General features: G+C 38.3%; 2 protein-coding genes across 3 annotated transcripts in view; one reads left to right on the plus strand and one right to left on the minus strand.

The window, feature by feature from the left end:
- LOC107554136 (retinoic acid receptor alpha-B) overlaps positions 1-17,209 on the minus strand; it is a 147,815-nt gene extending 130,606 nt beyond the window's left edge. Inside the window, exon 1 of one of the 2 annotated variants that reach the window (XM_016236549.1) lies at positions 17,143-17,209. The gene's annotated coding sequence lies outside the window, so the exon portion shown is untranslated. Of the gene's footprint in view, positions 1-6,674; positions 7,231-17,142 lie in introns of those variants that run through there. The other variant, XM_016236550.1, reaches the window with a different exon arrangement.
- The window catches only part of LOC107554138 (peptide YY-A), a 48,937-nt gene continuing 43,729 nt past the window's right edge, over positions 12,163-17,370 (plus strand). Inside the window, exon 1 of the mRNA XM_016236554.1 lies at positions 12,163-12,335. The gene's annotated coding sequence lies outside the window, so the exon portion shown is untranslated. The remainder of the gene's footprint in view (positions 12,336-17,370) is intronic.

The raw sequence follows: 17,370 nt of genomic DNA on the forward strand, positions 1-17,370 counted from the left end.
CCTCAGCGACCAGCACAGATCAGCTCTAGGCATGACGAAGCGGATATCGTCCAAACAAAGTAGTTTCGCTTTCACAATGAAGCACACAGGTCCTTCACGACATGGCGGCGGCAGCAACAATACTACAGCGAGAATAAAAAAAGTTACACCTTCTTTCTTTGCGTGAACATTTGGGCGGCATTATACAAATCTTCCCACATCGTGACGTAGACATGTGGGAGCGTGTTAGAACGAGCCGTTTTAGGTAGGCGTGGTTGACTCTTAACTTTTATAAAGAATATCTCTTGGATTTGAGACTTTAGTCTTTGCAACTTTACAGATCTTCTTAATGCACCAAGAGCTTGTAACACTCCAAAGAGAAAGGAAAAATTTAAAATCGCATCATATGACCCCTTTAACCTCGTCTTAATGTTAGTGAATTTGGAGTATTCTAAACGAGCAGAAGCAGTGCACGAGGTTAGTAATTTGCATAAAACACACCCAGACTATCTCCATATAAGGGCTTTCCACACAAACTTTCCTTTACAGCCTTTCATCACTCTCTCAAAGATACTCCACGCAACCCTATATGACGCCATCTACAGACACGGTCTCACCAGATCTTTGAGCAATGCCAAGTTTGCAGTCCTCAAAACCAGTTCATACGCAATAAAACACCTTTTATAAAGACCCAGTTTACAGAGCTCCCATTAGCCGGCTGTATATGCACTGTAACGTCTGGACCACTCAAACACACAATATATATTTTGTTAGCTAGATTTAACAAATACTCTGTAACACCCCAGGAAGCCGAACAGGCCCCTGGTTCCATGGTAACCCTGACACCGATACATTTACGACCTCCTGGAATTTAAGGCAAGAAAATCGCTTCCTTGCCCATAGGGAAAATCCACAAGGGAAGAACTTTTCTTTGCTAATTAATTAATAGGAAAACCTTTCTTTGAATGAACACACATGATCCTTCAGGTCATTGGGTATATTATTGTCATTGTGTATTTTGTCTTTGAAATTGTATACTGTTATGCAGGCTTATAATCGAAACACACTCCTGTCAGCTTACATATATATAACTCTACCATGTTATCCAGAGAAACCTTGCAGCTCAAGCTATAGTCCAACACAGATTTTCTTACACTTTTACTGATGAAATAATTTGAAGATGAAATATACATTTTATCTGGATGGATTTTTTACAAAACACACAAGGCGAGATCAACAGCAAGTTTGCAACAAACTCAACATTTATTGCAAAAAATGTATTTGGATCAACAATCTTTTAAACATGAATTTTGCTGCTATGTATGAACATAACATTGCTATTTAAAATGAAGTGACAAATATGAACATACAAGTAATGCCCTTCACCCTGAGAACCTCACAAACAGTGCTCAGTTCTTCAGAGTGAGCACTTTCAACTGAAATTTGCCCTAACAAAGCACCATTCAACTGTGCACTGGATGTGGCTATGACTTTCCCCCTTCGTGCTATTGGGGTTTACAGAGCTAATCCAGATGTTTTTCCATTCCCTGCACCAAAACTGCTTAAGGGTGACTGAGATAAATACGCCACTGATGGCAAGAAACAATGGGTGCAGCAAAGCTGTTGTGACTTTGTGACAGCGGTCCATGCAGGACTTGAGAAGAACCTAAATTACCACCAGCTACTAGCATAGAAACCATTATGTTCTGAGTGGAAACAAGAAAACTCTGTCTCATCCACACACACACTGCATGGTCAAGTAAGTACACAACCCTGCCCACCTTTTCCCTTCAAATTTCATTCTCTTTCACCTGGCAGCCAGGGGGGCAACCAGGCAGACAGAGCCCATTAACGCTGGCCGTTAAATAATGACAGAGACCCGGCACCGTGGCTGGCACACTGTCAAAATGAGGAGAGAAGGCCAGAGCAGCTTGTTTAATTTACCTCCTCCCATCTGTCTCCCGCTGTACAGCCCATGAGCAAGAGTCACTCGCTTCCCCGTCCTCTATGACACACTCACTATTCCTACAACAGAGACATGCCTAAAAGGAAAACATCCAATCCTATTCCAATTATATGTCGTAAATGCCAAGTTTTGGTATATATCAAGTAAAAACACAAAGCGACTGTGTCACGGACTGAGCGCATGTTTCTCGTGAAATCATTCCGGTCATTAGAACCGGGCCTGTCCTTGGATTGCATTGCCTAAGGCTGCATGTGATGCCACTCATCAGGCAATGTGTTCAAAACAAAGATATGTTGCCTAGCTGAAAAGCATATTTTACAAAGGAAATTGTGACTGACGGGAAATAAACACACCTACTTCCTGCTTCTCTTTCTGAAGGTTTAGTCATTAATGTCTTGTCTTCATATGGGGATGTTTTAGTAACATTGCAGACATGGGAGCAAAGCCTGGGTGGCCTTTTCTTTCAAATATACAAATGGGAAGGCAGACATAACATCTTTTATACATTTACCAGGATACAATCTTGTAAGAAAGAAGGGCATGTGGGAAAAATCTAAAATGATGTACTCTGGGGTGGGTTGACCAATTGATTAATTGATTAATCTGTTTTAAGTGGCCTTGAATAATAATTGGGCTGGTTTTAGGCTCAGCTGACTAGGATCACCTGCTTCTCTTGGGGACATTTACATATGAATTTTTTTTTTTTTTTCAAAACACGTTTATGGCACAAAAAGCTCAGATAAACAGCTCATCTGCATGTTTATGAGCTGGGTTTAAAGGGTTTTTTACCATGCAATCTGTCTAACAGCTAAATCTAACTAGCGAATTAAAACACTGCAGATAAAATAATGATTAATTGATTAATCTGTTTTAAGTGGCCTTGAATAATAATTGGGCTGGTTTTAGGCTCAGCTGACTAGGATCACCTGCTTCTCTTGGGGACATTTACATATGAATTTTTTATTTTTTTTTCAAAACACGTTTATGGCACAAAAAGCTCAGATAAACAGCTCATCTGCATGTTTATGAGCTGGGTTTAAAGGGTTTTTTACCATGCAATCTGTCTAACAGCTAAATCTAACTAGCGAATTAAAACACTGCAGATAAAATATTTAAAAACAAACAAACAAAAACTAAAGCTATATCACGATTCACTCCTCCTACTTATAAAACATGCTGCGACTGAGGACTTCTACTAAGGCATTAGTAAAAAAGCTATTTGCGTAGGGTATCATATCAGTACTATGAATTCTATTGGTTCTTGTATGATAAAAAGCTTGTTGTTTCTTAATTGTAAGTCGCTTTGAATAAACTTGTCAGCTAAATGACTAAATGTAAATGTAAGTGAGGTGGGTAGATGGGAAAACTACTTGAAGGAGAACTGAAAAACAGTAGACAACCTAAAAACTTGGGTTAAGGCAAAAATGCTGAATCTAGTCTGAGTCCACACCAACAAAAGAACACATGTAAAGAATACACATGTGAGTAAAAATAGAAACAACGCCACTAGCAGGGTGCTAATGGACAGGTTGTCTGTTTACCAAACAGACAGAGCAAGTCTGGTAGACTATGAAAAAAAAAAAAAGTGATGAAAATATCCCATTTCAAGAAAGGTCAGCAATTTTTATTGTCCTTATCTGACAATCCCTGAAACCCTAATAAAAATCCACTTTAGGACACAAATCCCATTCTCACGTGTTCCACCACAACATAACAAACTGGGGAACAAGAGAAGCAGGTGTAATGAAGCAGGTCTGCCAGGACTCGGAGCAGGGTGAGCTACCTGAATACCCGAGTCCCATAAAGATGAAAAATTGTGACCAGAAAGAAGACAAAATGAGAAAGACGCCAAAGTAAACATCATCTGGACTAATTTTAGGAATTTTGTATAGAAAACTACAGCGAAAATTAACAATAAAAAACTAATGTCAGCTTTTACATGCTGTTGCAGCTTTGAACCTTCTTACTCAGTGCTGTATATGCGGAGTTTATGGCAAGATTTCTGTTCCTTTGGTCATATGACCTCCTTATTTTCTTTACAATTATGGAGGTCAAAGTCATTTATTTGCAGCTGCATGTTTTCTGATTTATATAAAAAAAAAATCAGTATCAGTGACTCAGACACATGTGTGTGTAAAAAGAACACATGCAAACATTTTAGTAATGAGTCATTAACAATGAAACATCACATTTCAAGAAAGGTTTCAAGGCCTCAAGAAAGTAGTTTTATGGATTTGCTCTGGTTGATTATATTAAGAGCTTTTTTTACTGTAGAAAAAAAACTCACTTTTTTCATTGTAATCATCAAAATGTGTTTGTCTATGCATATCTGACACCCAACAGCATCTCTCATTGTTTATTTGCCGACATGGATCGCTATAAAGAAGTTTGACCGGCAATTCAGAATCTTTAATTTCATGAAAAGCCTTGTCTACCTAAAAAAAAAAAAAAAAAGAAAGAACAGAAAACAATGATAAATGCACATAAATAGAGCACATCAAATATGGTAAATGGAAGCTCTATTATTCTAAGTTTATGGATACTTCTTTTAACTTTACAACACAGCACAATGCAACGCATAATTCAAAATATGGGAAAAACACCTATGAAAAATCTATTTAGAAAATTCCATATTAGCAGTACATTGGGGCCTATACTTTACTGACTTTTCTTAAAGTGTAAGTGAATAAAAGTCTAAAATGAAATCTGTTCATTATATAAAGCAATCATGTCTTTTCAGAAAACCTGGGCTGAACCGCTCAATTCATATAGATTACTTTTATAATGTCCATACGCAGTTTTAAAAAATTATGATTACATAGACGTCAAATGGATGAACAATCTTCATTTGTGTTCCAAAAATGAACAAAAGTCTTACGTGTTTGGAAAGACATGAGGGTGAGTAAATGATGACAGAATTTAAATTTTTGGGTGAACTAAGCCTTTAAAGACATGTATCCAACATATTTAATCATCAGTTACATCAATTTACAATACTGTGGACAATTTGAAATGATTAATGAAAGATTACGCTAAAATCCATCCACTGGAGGGGGGGGGGGCATGTCACCTAATAATATCCAGCAGTGTGAAAACACGGTCTGTTAAAAATCAGATTTCTGAAAAAATGTCAAGGACTTGGACATTGGACAGCACTCAAAAAAATTATGATTACATAGACTTCAAATGGATGAACAATCTTCATTTGTGTTCCAAAAATGAACAAAAGTCTTACGTGTTTGGAAAGACATGAGGGTGAGTAAATGATGACAGAATTAAAATTTTTGGGTGAACTAAGCCTTTAAAGACATGTATCCAACATATTTAATCATCAGTTACATCAATTTACAATACTGTGGACAATTTGAAATGATTAATGAAAGATTACGCTAAAATCCATCCACTGGAGGGGGGGGGGCATGTCACCTAATAATATCCAGCAGTGTGAAAACACGGTCTGTTAAAAATCAGATTTCTGAAAAAATGTCAAGGACTTGGACATTGGACAGCACTCTGATTTGTGTTCTCCTCCCTGCTATTTTGGAACAACAAAGAACATTAGAGAGCCCTGATGGAAGGTTTGAGACAAACACTGTAGGAGGTGATATGGTGAGCATGCACACGCTTTCATGAGCGGAAAAAATCAAAATGTCAAGCTTTGTGGCATGCGTCTCTGCAGACGACAGGCATGAAAGTGGCAGTGGAAGCAAATATCATACACATTCCTCTTTCTATTGCAGACAGATGGTTGAGGAACTTCCCATTTAACTGCGAAAACAGAACTAACCCAAAACACCTCGCTTCTTACACAATATGCCGTATAGTTTCAATGCATCTCAAGTGTGACTCATTTCATCCTCATACTGTTGCAGTTAAACGGATAGCACACTCTAAAATTAACATTCTGTCATTTACTCACTCCTCAAGATTTTCTTCTGAAGAATATAAGAGATATTAGACAGCATGACAGTCTCAGTCCCCATTCACTTTCACTGTAACGAAAGTGAACTGTTATTAGGCACACACAGAGGAAAGAAGGTCATACAGGGTTGAAACAACACGACAATGAGTACATTTTCTATTCTTGTATTAATTTGAATTTCGGGTGAACTATCACTTTAAATTGCAGCTTTGGGCAAGTAAACCCTGACATTGTGCTCAGTATGCTCAGTATTAATATTGCATGTTGACCCAAATGCTCTTAAACTATTTCAGCTGAGTTAATCCACGCAGGAAATTACTTATATAGGAGGCATTTGTTGCTTTTGTTTGTGACCCAGTTAAATTCATTATGATCTAACATGGCACTGCACACTTAAATCGCGCTCAACATGTTATATGTGCCTATATTATCAAATGCATAACATGATTAAGATTTTAAAAGGCCAGCAATATACATAGCTTGAATAAAGTCGACGCACGACGAAATTCAAGTCGATACAGGACGCTCAGCTTGTGCAGCGCAGCGACGCTTTTCACGAAAGACCGTCTGCAAGAGCTCTCACCGACACATTTGCTCATTCAGGTGAGGGAACAATACATAGCTGCCGAAGACCGGTCATTATTACCCCCCGTATGCGGTTTCGATCAAACTCAACGGACAGCTTTACAGTTAAGTAGCACAGCGCACCTGAGCCTATTCACTGCTCCACATCTGTCAAGTCGCTATCAATGTGACGACCTGTCAGCCTAGCGATTGTATTATCACGTAAATAGAGAGCTCCAATACCTGTTGACTCCTCCTACCGCTGTGTTGGTTGGTGGACGTTGAACCCCGAGACGCTTTAATTTCTCTCCCAAATGTGGTTCTTCTCAGCCGGTGAGCTGTTCGGCTGAACGTGTAAAGGAATTTCGCTTCGGCGGGTGGTAAGTGGCCACACCGATAGTTCAGCGAAGCGAGCAAACTGTCGTAGCGTACATTCGCTGGGCGATAGAGGAATGATGCACTGCACGGAACAGACAAGCAGCCATTGCGGTCACGTGTGAGCTGGTGAAACCGAACACCGGCCAGCCTACGCCACCGTCTCCTCCCATTCTCCCCTTGAGCACGGTGTCACTTCAGGGCACGATACCACTGAACGTAAGCTCAGCTGGAGCCTGCCTTTATGTAACCACAGCGCGTTATGCAGGAAGTTTAGTGCTTTAGCATTAGGGCAAGTCTATGTTTCAGGTCACTGCTGCCTAGAAAAACACTTGGAAACATCATCTGGAAGCTCTTGCAGAATTACGCTGTAAAAATGAAGAGAGACTTGAGGAACCATTTGAGGTTCCTCACACTGGCAGAACCCAAATTCTAGGTTGGTTGGAAACACTGTAAATGAGACATTTGAGGCATGTTCCTGACTAAATGAGGGAATACCCTAGAACCACCAAACATTTTGCATTGGAAGTAGGCCAATTAAAACCTGCTGCATTTAAATGTAACGGTTTGTGTAACAGTGAATAGTGATCAAACGGTCACACATGGTTATCAAAATAATGAGAATTGGCATGTAAATGGATTAAAGAGGTTTGTCTATATCAGTGGTTCTCGACTAGGGCCCACTAGGGGCCTCTGCAAACATCTGCAAACCAAAACAACTAAAAACCAAGGCAATTATTGTTTTAATTCTCTCACTCAAGAATTGTCTTGGAAAAAGCCTAATTTTAAAAGTGTGATTTCTAGACCTGAAAAGGTCATGTAAATGAAAACGTTTCCATGGGCATTTTGTACTGAATTTAGGTAAATATATTTTTTAATCTTTGTTCTTAAACACACACACATATTATATATATATATATATATTATAAAATAACCTTTGGTCCTTGGAAAAAGGAGCTTATGTAAATTTGTAGGTCTTTTAAACTCCTATGTAAAATAAAAGTGTATTGTTAAAAATATGATATCATTTACAAATATCATATATGTGAAAACAGCACCATTTTTATGGAATAGGGGTATGAGGAACAAAATGGAATCCATAAATTCCTACAAGAACTGTAAACACAACAGTACCTCCAGTAACCCTAAATCACATGGGAAAGTCTTTGAAAGAAATAGAGGAAATGTATATTGAAGTTCTTAGTGCATGGTAGAATATTTGAGCTGTCTTCATAAGGTGCCTAGAAGTTCCACCAGTGTGTAAATCTGAAAAACCCTAAATGGTGCCTCAAGTATCTTTTCATTTTTACAGTGTATAATATGGTAGTAGAGCGCTCCAAAAGGCTTTAAGCAACATTTGCATTGATGTCCTTTGTGGTCTCAGAACAGATGTGTCAACATGGTGATGTGCACTGTGTGAAAAATAACTGCGAGCACCATTAATCTTGTGATGATGCCTTGAATTTACACAAACTCTGAACAGCCACACTCTTACAGTAAATTACCTTTCACCACTTTACTGTGACGACAAGGACACGGTATCAATGTTACAAAAGGTCTTCTTTTGCAACAAAGAACTTCGAACAGAAGAGAAGCCATCCACAGCGAAACACCAATTAAATAGGCAGACTAGGGTCAGTAAGCCACTAAAGGAAAATCAAGCCAGATTGTTGGACTAAGTAGGTTGGGAGACCAGGTGAGACCAGCAAAGACTGGTTTAATCTGTTTGTTTGTTTTTTTTTTGTTATTGTTTTTTCACAGCAGGGAGGTGTCGTCAGTTTGTCTCCTCTCATCTTGTTTACATGAGCTATTTCTAGGAGCAACCTTTGCCTCTACTTGTTTGCTACTCATCATTGTGTACAATATTACTGCCCGCTCTGAGTGACCCCTCTTGGTATCGTTGCCGTGTGTGTTTGCAAATAGTACAACTGCTGAATGAATGCCAAGACCTTTTGCCTAAATGGCCCATCACCTTGCAAATGAGGGAACGTCCCATTAACAGAAGAGAAAAATAAACTATCCTTTAGATGGAGACATGTCACTATTGGTTTGCTTGGCCTAAGGGCTTCAGTGGCTGTTCTAATGACCCATAATCCCCTTCTTCAACCAATGAAAAAATTAAACAAGACATTTGGGGGAAATCTATTTTTTCTCGGTTCTATATTTAGAAACCGGTCACATGTCTAAGGTTATATAGAGGTTTTAGAGCGCTCATAATCAGACAGGACAATCTGTCCAAGGAGAAAATGTTTTGGCAAAGTCTTTAGCCCTGATTATGCAAAACATTATGGTTAAAGCCTTAGTTAGATGTTTTGCAGCTTTTATTTCGGTGTTACTTCATGTTATGAATTCTTCAGAGGTATAATGGAACTAAGTAGTGAAGCCTATGATGTGGCCATTTAAAACAGGGGTCTTTTGTCTAGGTTTTTTACTTTGGGTCTTTGGCTAGAAATGATGGCTTTAAATAATCACATTTTGTTGCTTTGCAGCCAGTTTTTGTTTTATCCAGCTGTATTTAGTGCAACTTATAACATCCAAGTGAAAGATATAACACCAACATGTCAAAAAAAAAATCAAAAACAGAATCACCCGAGTTGGAAAAAGGATCACCCCCTAGTGTCAGTATTTTGTTGAATCAGCTTTTGGTTTAATTACAGCCTTTAGTCTGCTGGGATATGTTGTCTCTACTAACTTTGCACATCTAGACTGCATTAACTGCCCACTCTTCTTTGCAGAACTGCTCAAGTTCAGTTAAATTTGATGGTGAGCATTTGTGGACTGCAGTCTTCAAACCATTCCACAGATTTTCAATGGGCTTTAAAGGTGGCATACCATGAAAATCTGACTTTTCCAGGTTTTAAGTGCTATAATCAGGTCCCCAGTGTATCTACCATCCAAGGAAACGTGAAAAAGATTAACCCAGTAACTTTGTTTTGGTAAGCATTTTTCTGCAAGCCTCTGAAAAAACGAGCACGGCTGATTTCGCTCCCCTAGTGACGTTGCAAAGGGATCTCATTATAATATTACCGCCCCTGTATCTGTAAATTTCCACCCATGGCGCCGTCATTTTAATTTTGCAAGCGACAATGGTGTACCAGCTCTAATGCCATGGCGAAAGTTTGAGCAGAACATGCTAACTGATCTGTCTTTGGCTGCACAGATGAGCACAGAACATTATTTACAGACCCAGCCTCAGAGGAGACAAGAGAGCAGAGGATTTAATTATTTATTTATTGTATATTGGTGCTGCCACACAGATCTAAAATAAACATGCGATTTATTTCCCAGCTGTTTACCTTCAGACATAACCGACTGTTTTTGTAACTCGTGGGTTTTTAATGTAAACTTGTGAAAGAGATCTTAGTTTAGTACTCACATGCTGTGACAGCCGCTTTCTGTACGTGTGCACTCAGAAAACTGTATATCATTAGTTTAAACTAATATGATTTAAAATGCATGATTTCAGCGTGATAAACATGATAATCAGAACCAAAACAGATGTTTTTAGCAGGTACAAGCTGTAATGGTGCAGCTCTATTCTGGAAAAGGGGGCGGGGAGCAGCAGCTCATTTGCATTTAAAAAGACAGGCACGAAAAACAGCGTGTTTCTGCTTCCACTCAAAATAGGCATTTTCAAAATGATATAATAAATGATCTTTGGGGTATTTTGAGCTGAACCTTCACAGACACATTCTGGGGACACCAGAGACTTATATTACATATTATAAAAAGGGGCATAATATGTCTCTAAGTTTGGGCTCTGACTAGGCCATGCAAGGACATTCACCTTTTTCTCCTTCAACCACTGTGTGGTCAGTTTTGCTGTGTGCTTTGGGTCATTGTCATGTTGGAAGGTAAACCTTCTTCCCATTGACAACTTTCTGTTGAGAGTAAGGGTTAGGTGTGTTTTTGAAGGTGTGTTTTGGCAAAGCTCAGTCGTGACTGCATGTGGCCTTTCTTGAGGAGTGGCTTTTTTCTCGCAACCCACCCATACCAGCCACATTTGTGGAGCATATGTGATATTGTTGTCACATGCACACAATGACCACTCTTTAATAAATTCCTGCAACTGCTTCAGAGTTGCTGTAGGCCTCTTGGTCGCCTCTCTGACCAGTTTTCTCTTCTTTCATCCAGTTTGGAGCCACGTCCTGATCCAGGGAGGGTCTGTGTTGTACAAAATACCATCCACTTCTTAATAATAGACTTCACTGTGCTTCTAGGCATTGATAAAGCCTAGGCATTTTTTTGTATCCACCTCCTGACTTGTGCCTGTCCACAACTTTATCCTGGAGATCTTTTGACAGTGCCTTGTCAAACATAGTTGATTGTTTGCTTCAGTTGCACTACCAAGGACTGAAATGTTTCAGGAAAGCTCTTTTCATGCTGACTGGACCAAAATGAGAGTAAATACAACTGGATAAAACAAAAACTGTGTCCGTATTCATTTCAGGCTTTAAAGCAACACAATGTGATTATTTTAAAGGGGGTGATTCCTTTCTATACCACTTTATACACTATACACTGTAGGCTTCACCATATTCAGCACATAAAATTGAGCTTCGTATTTTAAACCTAGTCTATACAAACGTGTTTAGTATCATGTTAATTGATACTTTTTTGTATTTATTTTTATTTATATGTTTTTTATTTTTATTAATCAGGGACTCATTAAATTGATCAAAAGTGACAAAGACTTTTACATTGTTACAAAAAATAAATTTTTTCACATTCTATTCATAACAGAATCCTGAAAAAAAATTTATGATGGTCTCCACAAAAATAAGCACAGCAGCATTAAGCAACATTGATAATAATATGACATATTTCCTGAGCAGCAAATCAGCACATTAGAATGATTTCTGAAGGATCATGTGACACTGAAGACCGGAGTAATGATGCTGAAAATTCAGCTTTGCATCACGGGAATAAATTACATTTTAAAATATAGTAAAAAATAAAAAATAGTTGTTTTAAATTTCACAGTATTATAGTTTTTACTGTATTTTGATCAAATAAATGTAGCATTGATGAGCATACGAGACAATTTGATGTAAAAGGGACATTGAAACACTTAGCTGAACTTTAGCTCTAAATTAATAAACAGCCTTGCATACGATTGATAAGAGCGTTACACTGAAATGATCTGCTCAATGAAATCCCTGATCCGATTCTGGCTCATGTTTCCACCCGGAATCTGTTTAACACGTAAGAACTGTGAGATTAAGTGATCAGTGATCCACTACTGTAGCCCTGGAATGAAATTTACCCGGCCTACTTGGGTTAAGTGAGCTTGTCATTTTTGTCATTGTTTAATTGCACAAGGTTTAATTTGTATGGCCTTTGTATTGCAGCTAGAGCAAACACCTAAAACTCCTCTGTGTTTTGACGGGTCACAAGACTTGACCAGATGAAATTAGCTGGGAACGCAAGCCTGTGAAGATCCTATCAGAGGGTGGGAAAGCGCTAGAGCCATTTAGCATCCCACCACTTCAAAGAGGACAGCGTTACTACTGATCCACACACGCACTGGTACGCAAAGATAGTCACAGATCTCCAAACGAGTACAGTCTTTTCTGCCATCCTCGCACCATCTCATCTAGAGCCTTTAAAACGCTATAACAGTTTATAACAGTGATATGTACTCTTTGAAAACTTCCAGCCCTGGATAGCAAAATCTGCTTCATGGGATTTAGCCTGTCTGAAAGCATGTGGTAAGCCTTGTGGAATGTTTTAAATGACTCCCAGATGCGGGCAGTGAACGTACTTAACCCTTTAGCATCTATAGGCAGAGCAGTCAGGTTTACTTTTATTGTAAGTGCATGTGTTAGCGCACTTTATGTCTCCTTTATTTTCCTTGCCAACCGTCGGAGATAGTAATGGGCTGTTTCAAATCTTTGTCAGCTCTCTTTGATAACCTTATATCAATGTTAACACTGTAGTCATTATAGTCTATAGTGCTTATAAAAAAAAGTAGTGTAAAATATTTAAAAGGAAAATATGCTGAATAATTCATTTATCAATCAATGGCCAGACATACAGACTTACTTAACAGTTGTAGAAGCACATTATTGATTTTATGACAATAATTATTCCTCTTTTGTTTGACTATTTCTGCCATTTATTAGCTTTCAAACTTGTCTAGAGTTGTTTTATTGGAGTATCAACACCCTTAATGTGTGACTACCAGAGCTCAAGTATGATTGTTGGTGCCTTTGGTTCAGAGAGAGGAAGTCTCGTGTTTGTGAATCTGCTGCTTGGGAGGACGATCATATCGAAGTGACTGATATCCTTTAAAGAAACAAACTCGATTGCCCTTTCTCTTGCCAACCCTCCGCCTCCCTTTCTGTGCTCATTCGCCTGCCAGAACAAAGCCATGGAATGAAGCCTGTTAGGCGGACTGATAACAATAGACAGAACTAAGTGAGTGGGGAAAAATAGAGGGGGAAAAAGGCAGAATGTAGGTCGGAGGTACTGCCATAAGATGAGGCAAGTAGAATTACTGAGACATATTTTGAAAGAAGTGGGGTTGGTTTTCATGTTATGAGTGGATTTCTTTAGTTTCCTGTACAATCACTGGTTTTATTTGGTGTTTTTCAAAGTGCATATTATTCATCTTCGTACCCCTAGATAAGGAAGAAACCTAGAAGTCTCTACATTCCTGAAGGCTAAACGAGCACATTTTGCCTTGTGTTGACACATTTCTTATTGAAACAGGAAAGTAGGATCAGACATATGGAAGGACTGACAGTACGTATGACTCCGCAACACAGAAGAGGTGAAAGTGTTAGGATAATGGTTGGCTGAGGCTGAATACGAGTAATGATTATGAACCTCAGAATGGATGTGGCTAGATGAAGGCTTGTTTTGTTTTTGAGATATCATGCATAGCTTTTTATTTAAGGGTTGCTTTCACTTGTACTGTACTGCCCTGTACTGTACTACCGTTAAAAAGTTCGGGATTGGTCAGGTTTTTAAAAATGTTTTTGAAAGAAGTCTTGTATGCTTTGATCAAAAATACAGTAAAAACAATAATATTGTGAATATTGTTACAATTCAAAATAAGTTGTACGTTTTTTGATCAATAATATTGTGAAATTTAAAATAACACTCTTCCATTTTACTATATTTGAAAATGTAGTTTATTCCCCTGATGCAAAGCTGAATTTTCAGCAGTCATCACCCCAGTTTTCAGTGTCACATGATCCTTCAGAAATCATTCTAATTGCTGCTCTGGAAACACTTCTTATTTTTATCATGTTGAAAACAGTTGTGATAGTTTTTTTTCAGGGTTCTTATACAGGTGCATCTCAATAAATTAGAATGTCGTGGAAAAGTTCATTTATTTCAGTAATTCAACTCAAATTGTGAGACTCGTGTATTAAATAAATTCAATGCACACAGACTGAAGTAGTAAGTCTTTGGTTCTTTTAATTGGGATGATTTTGGCTCACATTTAACAAAAACCCACCAATTCACTATCTCAACAAATTAGAATACTTCATAAGACCAATAAAAAAACATTTTTAGTGAATTGTTGGCCTTGTGGAAAGTATGTTAATTTACTGTACATGTACTCAATACTTGGTAGGGGCTCCTTTTGCTTTAATTACTGCCTCAATTCGGCGTGGCATGGAGGTGATCAGTTTGTGGCACTGCTGAGGTGGTATGGAAGCACAGGTTTCTTTGACAGTGGCCTTCAGCTCATCTGCATTTTTTGGTCTCTTGTTTCTCATTTTCCTCTTGACAGTTTGCTGGCCAGTCAAGCACACCAACACCATGGTCATTTAACCAGCTTTTGGCAGTGTGGGCAGGTGCCAAATCCTGCTGGAAAATGAAGTCAGCATCTTCAAAAAGCTGGTCAGCAGAAGGAAGCATGAAGAAATCAAAATTTCTTGGTAAACAGGTGCAGTGACGTTGGTTTTCAAAAAACACAATGGACCAACACCAGCAGATGACATTGCATCTGAATTACTGAAATAAATGAACTTTTCCATGACATTCTAATTTATTGAGATGCACCTGTATATCTTTATTTTCACTCTTAATACATTTAGTGTATCCTTGCTCAATAAAAGCATTCATTTCTTAAAATGTCATTTTACTGACCCCAGACTTTTAAATAGTAGTGTATATGTGCATAAAATAATAATGATAATTATAATAATATTTTGTTATATTATATGGATTTATTTATATTCTATAAATTCTTTATGCTAGTTTCTAAAAGTTTCCAACGAGGCTACTGTAGGTACAGTTTGACGGACCAAACAAAAACTCTCAATCCATCCTCTCTTCTCAGGGAAACTAATCTGTTGAAATATATCCGCATTAGGCACAGTGCTTCTCCGAGGCAGTGAGTGAATGGCACAGTGAGCCCGTGGAGAGGACAGAGCCCAGTGATGACAGGGATAATGAGGGTGATGAAAGTGCAGACAGGGTACACATGGAAGGCAGACAAATGAATTATTCACCTCACTTACCACATCCTACCTGGTCTTCTTCATGTGCTCTCTGAACATCCACTGACCCAAATTCACAACAACAACAAAAAGTTGCCCAAGACATACTGGATCAATGTGGTGTTGTTATTTACCTGATTCATATTCATAACTTTTTGTCATCACAAAAAAAAAAAAAAAATCCTGTTCTAATTCATTTTTCATTGGTAACAAGATCACAGATACATGACAGTGCCACTATATAACCAGCCACAAAAGGCCCCAAAATAGAAGCTGCCTGCTCCAACTGATGCATAACAAGCCCTCTCTGCCTGTACACAAACACACATTCACAAGCTCAATAAAACGGAACAACTCTGTAAACTGCAATTAAAATCCTGGGCACTAATTAGGTGGAAATGGATGCTTGTTAAAAGACAGCAAGTTTAGGAAGTGGACTCAACATGGCGACCAGTTTATTTACCTCCTGTACACTTCTGCCAGTTTCCGTCACAGGTTTTCTTTATGCATTAACAACTGATACGCTTTACAAACATGCATTCGGACACTTGACAGGCAGACGTTCATGTTTTTACTGCTTGTCTTGTTTGAAAGCTTGAGTGTGACTTGGATAATCTGCTGATCCGTTTTTTTAATTGGTTATTGATCACGTCATTGAGCCTTAGAGAAGGACCAGGAAAAGGTGTCTCAATTACAGTGCAGAGAGATCACTGTGCTGCCCATTTTTATTGTTTTGGTTTACATGGGTTCAGTTGATGGCAAATGTACAAATACATGACATGTGAGAATATAGTACTCTAACAAAAAGTACCACAGTATTACCATGTTGTTGTTGTTTTCAGTTATGCATTTGCCAGATGCTTTTATTCAAAATGACTTCCATTGCGTTGGAATGCTCTACTGACATGTTACAATACCATAACATAACACTGTTTTTATGACATCTACCATGCTAATACCATGTTGTTTAATGTACTATGATAGTAACATGACATCATTTGTGGACTAGCATGTAAATATAGCTATCATCCAGAACCATGATATTACCATAGTAAGACCATATTAGTTCTGTAATAAGTAACACAAATAAACACCACCTTCACTATATAAGCCACATAGTACTGTGGGAGTTGGGGCGAATTCTGTATACATGCTGCTTCCTACCTTGTCTTTCTCGATTCCTCCCATTTGTTTCTGAACTCAGTCAACTCATCTACATTTGTGCTTTCTCAGTGTGTGTGTTCAAATATTAATGTACTGCAAAACAGTCACATTTTTCAGATATGAAGCCATGTTGGATTAAGATAAAATAGAGATGTTTTACTGATTTATGATACAATCAGTTTGGTCAAAATTGCAAAAAATAAAATAAAAATTAAGTAACAGAACTTGTTCATTTTTATATCTATTTTTCACATTCAACACTGGTCCAAATTGCACAAAAAATAAAATAAAATCCTCAGAATTTTTTTGTCTTTCCCTTTCTACATTAGTCCAAATTGCACAACAAATTCATCTGAGTTTTTTTTAATGTCTTTCACTTTCTACAAAAAGATGTTCCCAGATACTCCTGCCTCTACCCTGTTTTTTTCTTCTTTCTTTCTTTCATGAAAGAGTCCTCCTGTGTCCATTTTAGGACACGGAGCCCATTGGTGCATGAAGACTAGCTGTCGCTTCACATTACAGTGAGCAGGCATTGGGCACTCAGCCCTCGCCCCTCACAGAACATACATCCTCTCCTCCAGAGGTCCTGAAAATGTATCTATGCGAAAGGAAACTGTAACACTCTAGATTTTTTCTTAAAATAGCCCACCACCTACAAGCGCCACAGAGACTACTGTAATATTTATTCTAGAGTTGATCTGATTTCTTCTTACCTGAACAGAGAGTGACACTGTTAAGTCTTCTTAAAGATTCATGTATCCACAATACTTCATATGCAGATTTCGCGAAAATACCAACGCATAACAGCCTCGACTCTATATGAAAAGGCAGGTCACTGGGTAACATTCACCCGTCAGTACATGCCACTGCAAAACTAAACTGAAGAACAGAAGCGCACACGTACACACACACATATACGCTGAAAACCTCAGCCCACTTCT

The sequence above is a fragment of the Sinocyclocheilus grahami genome, unplaced genomic scaffold, assembly GCF_001515645.1.
Source record: "Sinocyclocheilus grahami isolate Dianchi unplaced genomic scaffold, SAMN03320097.WGS_v1.1 scaffold491.1, whole genome shotgun sequence".
Lineage (NCBI taxonomy): Eukaryota > Metazoa > Chordata > Actinopteri > Cypriniformes > Cyprinidae > Sinocyclocheilus > Sinocyclocheilus grahami.